The following is an 11,177-nucleotide window of genomic DNA, read 5'->3' on the forward strand; positions in this document are numbered from 1 at the left end:
AACAGAACACAGTATGCTGCATGTTACACATTACCATGGCATAACTCAAAGGAATACTGTCCGATTCCACGCCAGCATGGTTCGGAAATATTTTTGGTATCTCAGATTGTTATGGCAATTCTGATGTAGAAAGTTTGTTGGGAGGAAGGATTTTTTTATATGCTGTATCACAAACAATTTTAGGGAAAATCCTTTCAGACCCTATGATCCGTGAACCGTACAGACAACATCTTGGTGTCGTTATACTCCTTAAAGTGTTCCGTAAAATCTAGAGTATGACTAGATGTTGAAAAAAAAAAAATCACATTAATTTATTAAATCGCAATCTTAGCTCTCTCTCTCCTCTTTTATCCTATCATCTCTCACTACTACTAAATCTCCCTCCTATCTCCTGATTCTGCCTGTTCGACCCTACTATATCTCCGCATACTATGACTCACACAATCCCCTTTCCTCCTGGCCGGCTCAGGCCTACCCTCCTGCTCTGTGGCTGAGCGACTCATTGTGAACTTACAGAACAGGGCTACGTGCAATTGAGTGAAAATGGAGGAAAACGAAACTTCCCGGAGGACCTATCATCCTTTCACTCTCTCCTCTCTACCTTATCTTCCTCTGTATCCACTGCTAAAGCCACTTTATATCACTCAATTTCAGGCTTCTGCTTCTAATCCGAGGAAACTATTTTCCACATTCTCAACCTTCCTTAATCCCCCCCTCCCTCTGTGCGAATGACTTTCAACCACTTTCAAAAGAAGGTTGACGACATCCGCCACTCATTCACTCAGCCCATTGAATCCACCTCCCTCATTAACTCAACGCTGACCACTGGCTTCCTCCACTCTGACTTCAAAATTGCCCGAGTTGCTCCCCTCCTCAAGAAAACCAACACTCGACCCCTCTGATGTCAAAAACGACAGACTGGTATCCCTTCTTTTCTTTCCAAAACACTTGAGCATGCTGTCTCTGACACACTCTCTCACTATCTCTCTCAGAACAATCTTCTTGACACTAACCAGTCAGGCTTCAAGGCGGCTCACTCAACTGAGACCTCTCTCCTCTCTGCCAAAGCTGACTCTCCTCTGTTCTCATTCTCCTAGATCTATCCGCTGCCTTTGACACCGTGAACTATCAGATCCTCCTCTCCATGCTCTCAGGGCTGCGCGTCTCAGGCTCTGCACATTCTTCGATTGCATCCTACCTGGCAGACCACTCCTACCAGGTGCCATGAAGTGGATCTGTATCAGAACCATGTACTCTCACAACTGGTGTGCCCCATGGATCGGTTCTAGGCCCTATCCTCTCTAAACACCAAGTCACTGGGCTCCGTCAAATCCTCACATGGTCTCTCCTATCTTTGCTATGCGGATGACTCTCAACTACTTTTCTCCTTTCCCCCTTCTGACACACAGGTTGCGACTCACAGCTCTGTTTCCCTGCCAGATGTCTCAGCTTGGATGTCAGCCCACTACCTCAAGGTCAACTTAGACAAGACGGAGCTGCTTTTCCTCCCGGAGAAGGCCTGCCTGCTCCAAGACCTCTCCATCACGGGTGACAACTTCACTCGGTCCCCCTCCCAGAGTAAAAAAAACCTTGGCTTGACCCTGGACAACACCCTATCGTTCTCTGCAAACATCAAAGCAGTGACTCACTCCTGCAGGTTCATACTCTACAACATCAGCCGAGTACGACCCTTTCTCACACAGGACGCGGCGCAGGTCCTAATCCAGGCACTTGTCAGCTCCCGTCTGGACTACTGCAACTTGCTGGTGGATGGGCTCCCCTCTTGTGCCATCAAACCCCTTTACCTTATTCAGAACGCTGCAGCTCACCTGGTGTTCAACCTTCCCAAATTCACCCCACTCCTCCAATCACACCAATGGCTTCCAGTTGAAGCTCGCATCCACTACAAGACCATGGATCTTGCCATCAGAACAGCAAGAGGAACTGCCCCTCCCTAACCTTCAAGCTCTGCACAAACCCAAACCCAAGTACTTTGTTCTGCCACCTGTGGTCTCTTGGGCCTCCCACCCCCAGCTACCGCTCAGCCCAGTCTAAGCTATTCTCTGTCCTGGCAATGGTGGTGAAGTTAGGGCAGCAGAGTCCCTGCCCATCTTACAAAAACATATGAAACCCTACCTCTACAAAGAGTATCTTAAATAATCCCACAACACCCCCTCCACCCCTCGCCTTCGTGAACTAACACTTGCACCTCACTCTTTTCCCTATTACTAGCTCTGGCTTTGCTGAAAGATACTTTATTGAGGTAAAATGTACTTACTATGACGGGTGTGTTTACAGACATATTCAATCTCTCCCTATCCCAGTCTGCTGTCCCCACATGCTTCAAGATGGCCACTATTGTTCCTGTACCCAAGAAAGTAAAGGTAACTAAACTAAATTACTATCGCCCTGTAGCACTCACTTCTATCACTATGAAGTGTTTTGAGAGACTAGTCAAGGATCATATCACTTCTACCTTACATGTCACCCTAGACCCAGTTCAATTTGGTTACCGCCCCAATCGATCTACAGATGATGCAATCGCCTGCACACTGCACACTGTTTTGAAATTACTCTCAAGGCTGAACCAGACTTGTGGAGATCTACAATTTTTTTCTGAGGACTTGGCTGATTTCTTTTGATTTTCCCATAATTTCAACCAAAGAGGCACTGAGTTTGAAGGTAGGCCTTGAAATACATCCGCAGGTACACCCCCAATTGACTCAAATGATGTCAATTAGCCTATCAGAAGCTTCTAAAGCCATGACATAATTTTCTGGAATTTTCCAAGCTGTTTAAAGGCACAGTCAACATAATGTATGTGAACTTCTGACCCACTGGAATTGTGCTACAGTGAATTATAAGTAAATAATCTGTCTGTAAACAATTGTTGTAAAAATGTATTGTGTCATGCACAAAGAAGATGTCCTATCCGAATTGCCAAAACTATAGTTTGTTAGCAAGAAATTTGTGGAGTGGTTGAAAAACGAGTTTTAATGACTCCAACCTAAGTGTATGTAAACTTCCGACTTCAACTGTATACTGTATCCTATACTATTCTACTGTATCTTTGTATTTTCTTTTGTACATATTGTTTAATTAAAACAATAAAATCTACAAGTACATTACATTTCCAGTGTGAGCTCTCTGCTACTTTTGAGGTAATGATACATTTTATGAACACCATCAACACATTGAATGGGAAAATGGATTCAAAAGGATTTCTGCCGGTGATTTTCTGAATGGGCAATTACCTATAATATCATTCTGGAAATTTGACATGTTTGAATTTGGGCATGGACCTGTAGCCTACATTATGGAGTTTTGTTTTAAGTACATCCAAAATGGGACCTGTATGGCAAAAATAATGTGGGCCTGCTTACAATTCACAGATAAAAAGAGAATGTCAGCTCACTGTTTTACTCTCAAACTTGATATTCTAATAAAGCTTTGGTGACTCCAAGCGGTCTCAGGAGCCAAACCCTTTGACTATGTGATGGAAATGTTATACTTGTGCTCTTCTAACTAATTTCTGTTTTCTATTCATGTGCTTTTCTAATAACCATTTTTTACTGATTGAACGAATCCTCACTTATCAGTATCTGCAATTTGGCAGCACACCCAGCCATTGTTTTGAGGACGAAAGATATCTCAGTTTCAAGGTCTCAGCTTAGAGAGAAAAAGCCTTGTGAGGTATTGGTCTGTCACATGAATGAAGCAAACGCTAATTAATTATGAATGATGAATAAGCTAAATCATGCAAATATGACTTGTGTCACGTTCCTGGCCTTATTTCCTTTGTTTAGTCTTTGTTTAGTTGGTCAGGACGTGAGCTGGATGGGCATTCTATGTTTTGTGTTTCTATGTTGGGTTTATTGTTTGGCCTAGTATGGTTCTCAATCAGAGGCAGGTGTTTGTCATTGTCTCTGATTGGGAACCATATTAAGGTAGGCTGTTTCTCACTGTTTGTTTGTGGGTGATTGTTCCTGTTCGTTGCGTTCGTTGTCACTATGTTCACATGTTCAAGACTGTAGCGTCGTTGGTTTCGTTTTGTTTATTGTTCCTGTTCGTGCGTTCATGTGTTTTATGTTCTCTCGTTCAAGACTGTAGCGTCGTTGGCTTCGTTTTGTTTATTGTTTTGTTCGTGTTAAAGTAAGTGTTCCAATAAATATGGAAACGTAATTTGGTCCTCCTCTCTTCCACCTAACGACGAGTGTTACAACTTGTCAGTTTATAAGAGAACTAACGGGACTGCCCCGTTAGAGCTCCTAAGAGACGTTCACTATGGTGCATTGAGTTTGTTGGAACCTCTCCAGCACTCTGACAATAAACAATGTTTAGTTTAAGATTGACTTTGAGTGTCCATAGTGGTAATTTCCATGACATGGTGTAGAATTTCCACAAAAACTACTTCAAGATTGCATTGGGCAGACAAAAAAAAGCCTTCATTGAGAGGAGGGGAGGCTATTCTTGATTTTTAATTCACAATGCTTACCTGAACGTAGGTAGCGTCCATCTTGAAATGAGGTCATCAGCTCGGCCTGCCTTATAAATGTGTATGTCCATATATGGTAATAGGCCATACCAAAGATTTGAAGGCACTGATTGATTGCCAAGATACTCAGCTTTGGCAAATAGGGGCTACCGTTCTCATACCAGACTGAATTGGGAAAAAAATATCAAAAGGGGCCCAAAATATGGGTAAGACCGTCTTGACTACTTCACGATTGCATTGGGCAGACATAGAAAAGCCTTCATTGAGAGGAGGGGAGGCTATTCTTGATTTTTTATTAAATACAACTAAATGGGGAATTGTTTTATTTGTTTATGTTTCTAAGTACGAAGAATACAGGCACCAAAAGCACATTTGGCTACTTTTGTTCCATGCGCATATGGGAAATGTGCATCATGGCTGCATCATAGGCTGCGTTTCCACTGTCAAAATTATTTACATAACCAACTGCGTTACTGCTAAAACCAGCTTTTGGTTGGTCTTAAATATCTCCATTAGCGCTGCCTGAAATTAGCACCTTAGATCAAGTTTTTAAGGACAGACCTCAAATACAGTGTTTCCACCTCGCTCATCTGTTCGCAAACAAGCTGATATAAGACAGGTAAATTGCCGAACCTGGCGTTGGGGCTGGAAAATTCCAGTGCGGCAGTTTATACATGATGAAATTGCAAAATAACGTGCATTTGACACTAGCGCTGCCTTAACGCCAGCCGAAAATAGAGCCCTTAAAGTCATTACTTAATAAAGCTGCATTACGCAACTGTTCAAAACCTCGAATAAGTTGCTAGTGGTCATCCGATGTGATTCAACAGTAACCATATTGCGCCTCCAAATTGCCTGAAAACCACTGTATTCGCTACCAGGTCAAATTTACCTGCAGATTTAGTGCTGCACATAATAAATGACGAGTTTCCACCATGAGCTCATTGGCTCAGACTTACACAAATGCCTACTACTAGCATCCTCTCTCCTCGTTTCCTTCTCAAAACCCATTGGGTGAGAAAGACAGATGTCCCTCCCCTCTGACCTTCTCCACCAATGGGTTTTGATAAGGAGATGAGACAGAAGAGAAATAGGACGTCTAAGTCCACACTTCGATAGCAGAGAGATATGGCAGAAGCGGGGAGCAAACGACATGTCCCAGCAGCTCCTCCATATAATCCAAAGTAACAGGGAACTTTGGAGAGCTAAAATGGAAAACAATAGATCCCAGAACAAGACGAGAGTGAATTTGTGCTCACTGGAGAGGGCTAGCTAGCTAAGGGATTCAAAACCGACCAAGATATTTTTCTGCTGAAAAGTTAAGGCATAACAAGCTAACTAATATACCTTTCTAGATATAAAGTAATATGTCACTTTTGCTATTTAGTTATAAATATGCAGGCAAATGTTATAACTACTATGGATTTCTTGTTGTTTTCAAGCCACATTTTAAGGGCTCCGGAGTGACGCAGAGGTCTAAGGCACTGCATGTCAGTGCTAGAGATCTCACTACAGACACTGCTTCGATTCTAGGCTGTATCACAACCGGCCGTAATTGGGAGTCCCTTAGGGCGGTGCACAATTGGCCCAGCGTCGTCCGGTCTTTTGGCCGGGGTAGGCCGTCATTGGAAATAAGAATTTGTTCTTAACTGACTTGTCTAGTGAAATAAAGGTTAAATAAAACATAAAAACATTTGCAGCTAGCTAACCAGCGAGTGTAGCTAGCTAGCTGACTGCGCCATTGGTTTGTTTCATTTGTATAACATGTTGCTTCACTATTTAGTTGTGACAAGCTATATGTATCATTGTGTTATATTTCTGATGTCTGTGGTCTGAAAGCCACGCATCTGATTAGCTAGCTAGCTAGCTAGCTAGCTACTTCACTTTACACTACTGGCATGGAATAGCTATGATCATTATTTGACGACAAAGCTCTAGTTAGAAAATACATTAGACATGTTTTTTTTGCTTTCTTTTTAAGTTATGAAAGGGATCAATCGACATCAACTCCTACCAAGTGTGTTGTGTTTCCAGACCCACCATTGTCGAATTTTGGAGCAGAATCAGATCGGTAAGCAAAACATTTTGCAAGGACAACAGTCTTTTCCATCATTGTATTTCCCCTAGCTGGCCAAGAATGTACCTAAACATAAAGTGGACATCTTCTAATGCTAGGCATTTATGTATCTACACTGTTTAGGAAAATGAACTACCCAGGATATACTTTGATTATTGATGACGTACTATGCCAATAGATTATATTACAATGTTTTTCCCCATTTGAGCAGTCTGGCCGACATGCAGTCCTAGTCCAAAAGCTTCACTTGTGTTAAGTATAAGACTGTAACATGACATTATATTGAATGACTGGAAACATTCATTCTTCATTCTGCCTAATAGCCTCTTTCTCCAACGATGCAAAAAAAGACAAACTGTGTGTTGTAAAGTGCAGGAGTCTTTCGTTTGAAGTATTTTGCAGTCTGTGCAGTCTTCTTAGCAGCCCTCAAACTCTCAAGGTCTTCCTTTCCATTTTTTTCAGATTTTTTCTGCAGCCTTGCCTGTGCCCCTTAATCTAGCTCCTCTGTCCACGGCATGCCTTTTCAAAACTGGAATCCTACAGAAAAAACAAATGAACAAAATTGTTAGGAGTTTGTAATGATTGAACGTGTTGTCTATGATTGGGCTATATAATACTCATACCAATTTCTATAGGCAAGCTGATGAATATCCATTAGTGGTCAATGATAGAATGAGGCCTGCGTACTGTATGTAACAGAGTTAAGACAAACCGTAAGCTCACTCTACTGCTAGCTTGAAACGTCTCAGATGGAGCTATCCAATTGGTCATTTTTTAGGAAGCTCAAACGGTTGGAAAGTTGTCAAGGATGGTGGTCATGTGTATTACGAAGCAGAGATTCGAGTCCAGTATGATTCGAGCCCAGTATGAGGCAGTCGGTCTGTGGAGGAAGCTAACCTGTTAGCTGCACACTGACGACCCCCGTTACACGTATAACTGTAGACGCTGGAAACAAGCGAACGCAGAGCTGAGTCTTACATCACAGAAAACGGGCTTTGACCTGCTTTCAACTACTGTAGTCAGAGGGAACTGGATGTAAACAGAGACAACTAGGACATGCCGGGAGAGAGGGAGATGGAGAGTTCATCTCTATAGGTGCTTCTATACAGCACATACACCCACAGAACTGTGCACTAAGAACCTTATGCTGCTTTGTGAAACTCCAGTAATAATTCTGAAGATGCATTAGGTCATCTCCCTTGATGAAGTCATTGCCAACATCTGGCAAGAAAAATATCTTTGTTTTTTTTTGCAAAAGGTTAAAGTGAGACTACGTCCATGTTGTAAATGTCCTTCGATGTATTCATGATAATGCATTCAGATACAGTGGGCAGGCTTGCAAGTGACCGCAAATACTTAACTTCGTGTGGTATAACACACATATGTTTGTTGTGCTGAACTTTGCCATGGTGTCATCAGCCCACTTTGCACTTAGCATGGACAGTTCGCACACTGTTAAGTGTTGAGGTGCAGACTTGTACGACACAAACACCACCGCCACTCTGGAAGACGACGGCCATCTTGAAAGCTTTCAACCTCACTAACCTTGTCACGGAAGCACTTAATTACAGACCTCCCCTCTCCACACAGACACACTCACACCCTCTCGCCATTACAGCAATGTGCCTGCAGGCTGAAGATGTGGACCACAGCCATCGCACCTCTGCCCAGCTTCCTGAGAGCGAGGATGAGGAGGTGGATGGGTTTTGGGGAAAGAGTGGCAAAGCCTTCACGACATAAGCAAGGGTGTACAAGAAGAGAGTGGCTGTCAGTGGCAGTGGAGGTAAATCAATAAGCAATATATACAGAATGGGCCGAGATCTGAGGATCAACCAGGCTAACCACGCTAGGTTAGGGGCCGTGCCAACCAAACCTCTTCACACACACACACACACACACACACACACACGCTGTCAGCAAAGCCCTAAACCTCAACTCCGGAGTATTAAGCCTCAGCTGAACTTTTTTTAAACATGGCGTAGGCTGTTTTTTGCAATTCCTTGTGCTGGGCGACATATGACCTTCATAAAGCTTAAGTGTGTTTTCAGCCCTCCATGGCAATAAAGTCTGTTAGCAAAGACAGCACCCATGGTCCGGGGTCAATGACTTCTGTCAAACAACCCTCCCATGGCAACTGAGTGATACCTCCCAATGGGGTGGAGGCAGGTGAGTGGGGGATGTGTGTGATGTGTGTGATATCTACTCCATGACAATAGATGATATGACAAGGGCTATGAATTCCCCTGTGAATCATTTCAAGAGGGCACCTGTTTTACAGCATGCTCCTAACCTCTCGGCTACTTCCCGTCCTGTGGCACTCTACATTAGCGGCACACCCCTGACATGAGTCAATATGCTTGGAGACGCGGGCTTTCTCTTGACACCGTCCGGACGTAAATGGTGTGAGTGCCAGAGGTCTCTCTTCTGAGCTGTGTAGTGAGGCTGAGGGGGTTGAGCACGTCAGACGCTCTGTTATTATCACAGAGCCAGCCATATCTATGAAATACAAAAGGCTTTAATGCATTTCCTGGCACCCTGCTTGTAAAGTGACCCTGGACGGTGAGCTAGCGCGAGAACTTCCCCCTATTCCGAAGTGTGCCCCCCTACTATCTCCTCTGCTGTCACCATGAGAGGGTCTGGCTCGGTTCGACATAATGGCAGCAAATTGCTATTCCCATGCACGCAAAGGTTAGACACAGGTACGGGTGTGGGATCAAAGAGAGTGGGCTTTCTCTATAGCTGAAGAGACTTTGGGAAATGGGAGATAATGTGGTGTGTTTGCTCAGCCTCTGCATGATACATTGGGAGGTATACATCGATATGCAGATCCATGTTTGCACACATGTTCGCAGTGGCCATCAGTGCATTTTCCAGCACACTTGGTGTGGCTCTTTAGGCTCGTTCATCACTCTTGGTGAAAGGCTATTTGAGAATCTTGACATTCATGGAGTAACATATCTGGTATTACGTAACCCACCTGGAGAGATGTGCGGCCTAGATCTTGAATGGAATTGTCTTCCGACTAGCCCACCACCACGGTCCATCATGGTTTCTACTAGACATTCACTGGTCTTCATCCGACAGTTGGTCAATGAGCAATCAAAAACAAGATGGGATTAGCTATCTAAGAAGGTCGTCTGAATTGAGATCAAAACATATCCCATAACATATTACTTTACCATCAATAGTACATGGTCATGGTCATTAATGTAGTATATTGTCATCTAGATATGGAACAATTTGACAAAACTACACTGAGTGTACAAAACATTAGGAACACCTTCCTAATATTGATTTTCACCCCCTTTGACCCTCAAAACAGCCCCAATTCACCAGGGGATTGATTCTACAAGGTGTCAAAAGCATTCCACAGGGATGCTGGCCCATGTTGACTCCAAAGCTTCCCTCAGTGTCAAGTTGGCTAGATGTCCTTTGGGTGATGGACCATTCTTGATGCACATGGGAAACTGTTGATTGTGAAAAACTCAGCAGCGTTGCAGTTCTTGACACACACAAACCGGTGCGCCTGGCACCTACTACCATACCCAGTTCGAAGGCACTTAAATATTTTGTCTTGCCCATTTACCTTCTGAATGGCACACGTACACAATCCACGTCTCAATATTCCCAAGGCTTAAAAATCCTCCTTTAACCTGCTTTCTCCCCTTCATCTACATCTGATTGAAGTGGATTTAACAAGTGACATCAATAAGGGATCAGAGCTTCCACCTGGATTCACCTGGTCCGTCTATGTCGTGGAAAGAGCTGGTGTTCCTAATGTTTTGTACACTCAGTGTACTGTATATCCTTCAAAACCTGAGTCAGTGCTATTCCAACAGATTTAATTAAAAAGAGTCAGTGTGCCTACACGGTTGTTGTTCGAATCAGACAATGGCGTGGCTTGGCTTGTGCCAGCACCTAGGGACTGTGTCACTCTGTAACAAATGCTTTTTGATGGCCCGAGAAGTGGTACAGGCACAGCATATTGTATGACGCGCAGCAGGCAGCTTGCTGTGGGAGAATAGGCCTGAATCAAAGCAGGGGGCTCCCCTGCCAGGGCTGGGAGGATGCCGCAGGTGCTTTGATCAGCGGGTGCTGAGGCTGGGGTGGCGGGCAGCGGTGCGGGAGTGCTGCTGCTCTGGGTTACTGTCTGTCGGAGAGGACAGAACATGTGGCACGAAAAGGGAATGTTTACCAGGAATCTGAACTGATGTTTTACCATGTATGCATTCCACTGTCCGCTCACTTGAAATTGTGGAATCTGTTCAGAGTGAACAGAGAAAGGCACTTCAAACCACTTCCCTCAGCATTTCATTAAATAAAATGTATACTAACATTCTAAATTTCAAGTGAAAGTGATGAAGCAAACTCTTGCAGGCAAGGCAATTCAGCACACAGGAAGTTGTTTGTGCTGTCAAAACCACCAGGAGAGTTTGGGAGAACACAACAACAAAGCAGCTAAGGCATTTGTCTCCTTCTTACCCGTGCCTCTCTTACTCAAATTCCATCCTTCCTTCCTTCCTCCCTGTCTCTCTCCCTCTCTTATACATATGAGACATGAGTAATGCCCTGGTGAAATTTCAGCTGGGTAAATCAAAATGCAAC

General features: G+C 43.8%; 1 pseudogene; it reads left to right on the forward strand.

Moving 5' to 3' along the window:
- The first annotated feature begins 1,105 nt into the window (after positions 1-1,105).
- Positions 1,106-2,160, forward strand: LOC120055132 (annotated as a pseudogene).
- The last annotated feature ends 9,017 nt before the right edge of the window (positions 2,161-11,177 follow it).

This window comes from Salvelinus namaycush, chromosome 10 (genome assembly GCF_016432855.1).
Source record: "Salvelinus namaycush isolate Seneca chromosome 10, SaNama_1.0, whole genome shotgun sequence".
Taxonomy (NCBI): domain Eukaryota; kingdom Metazoa; phylum Chordata; class Actinopteri; order Salmoniformes; family Salmonidae; genus Salvelinus; species Salvelinus namaycush.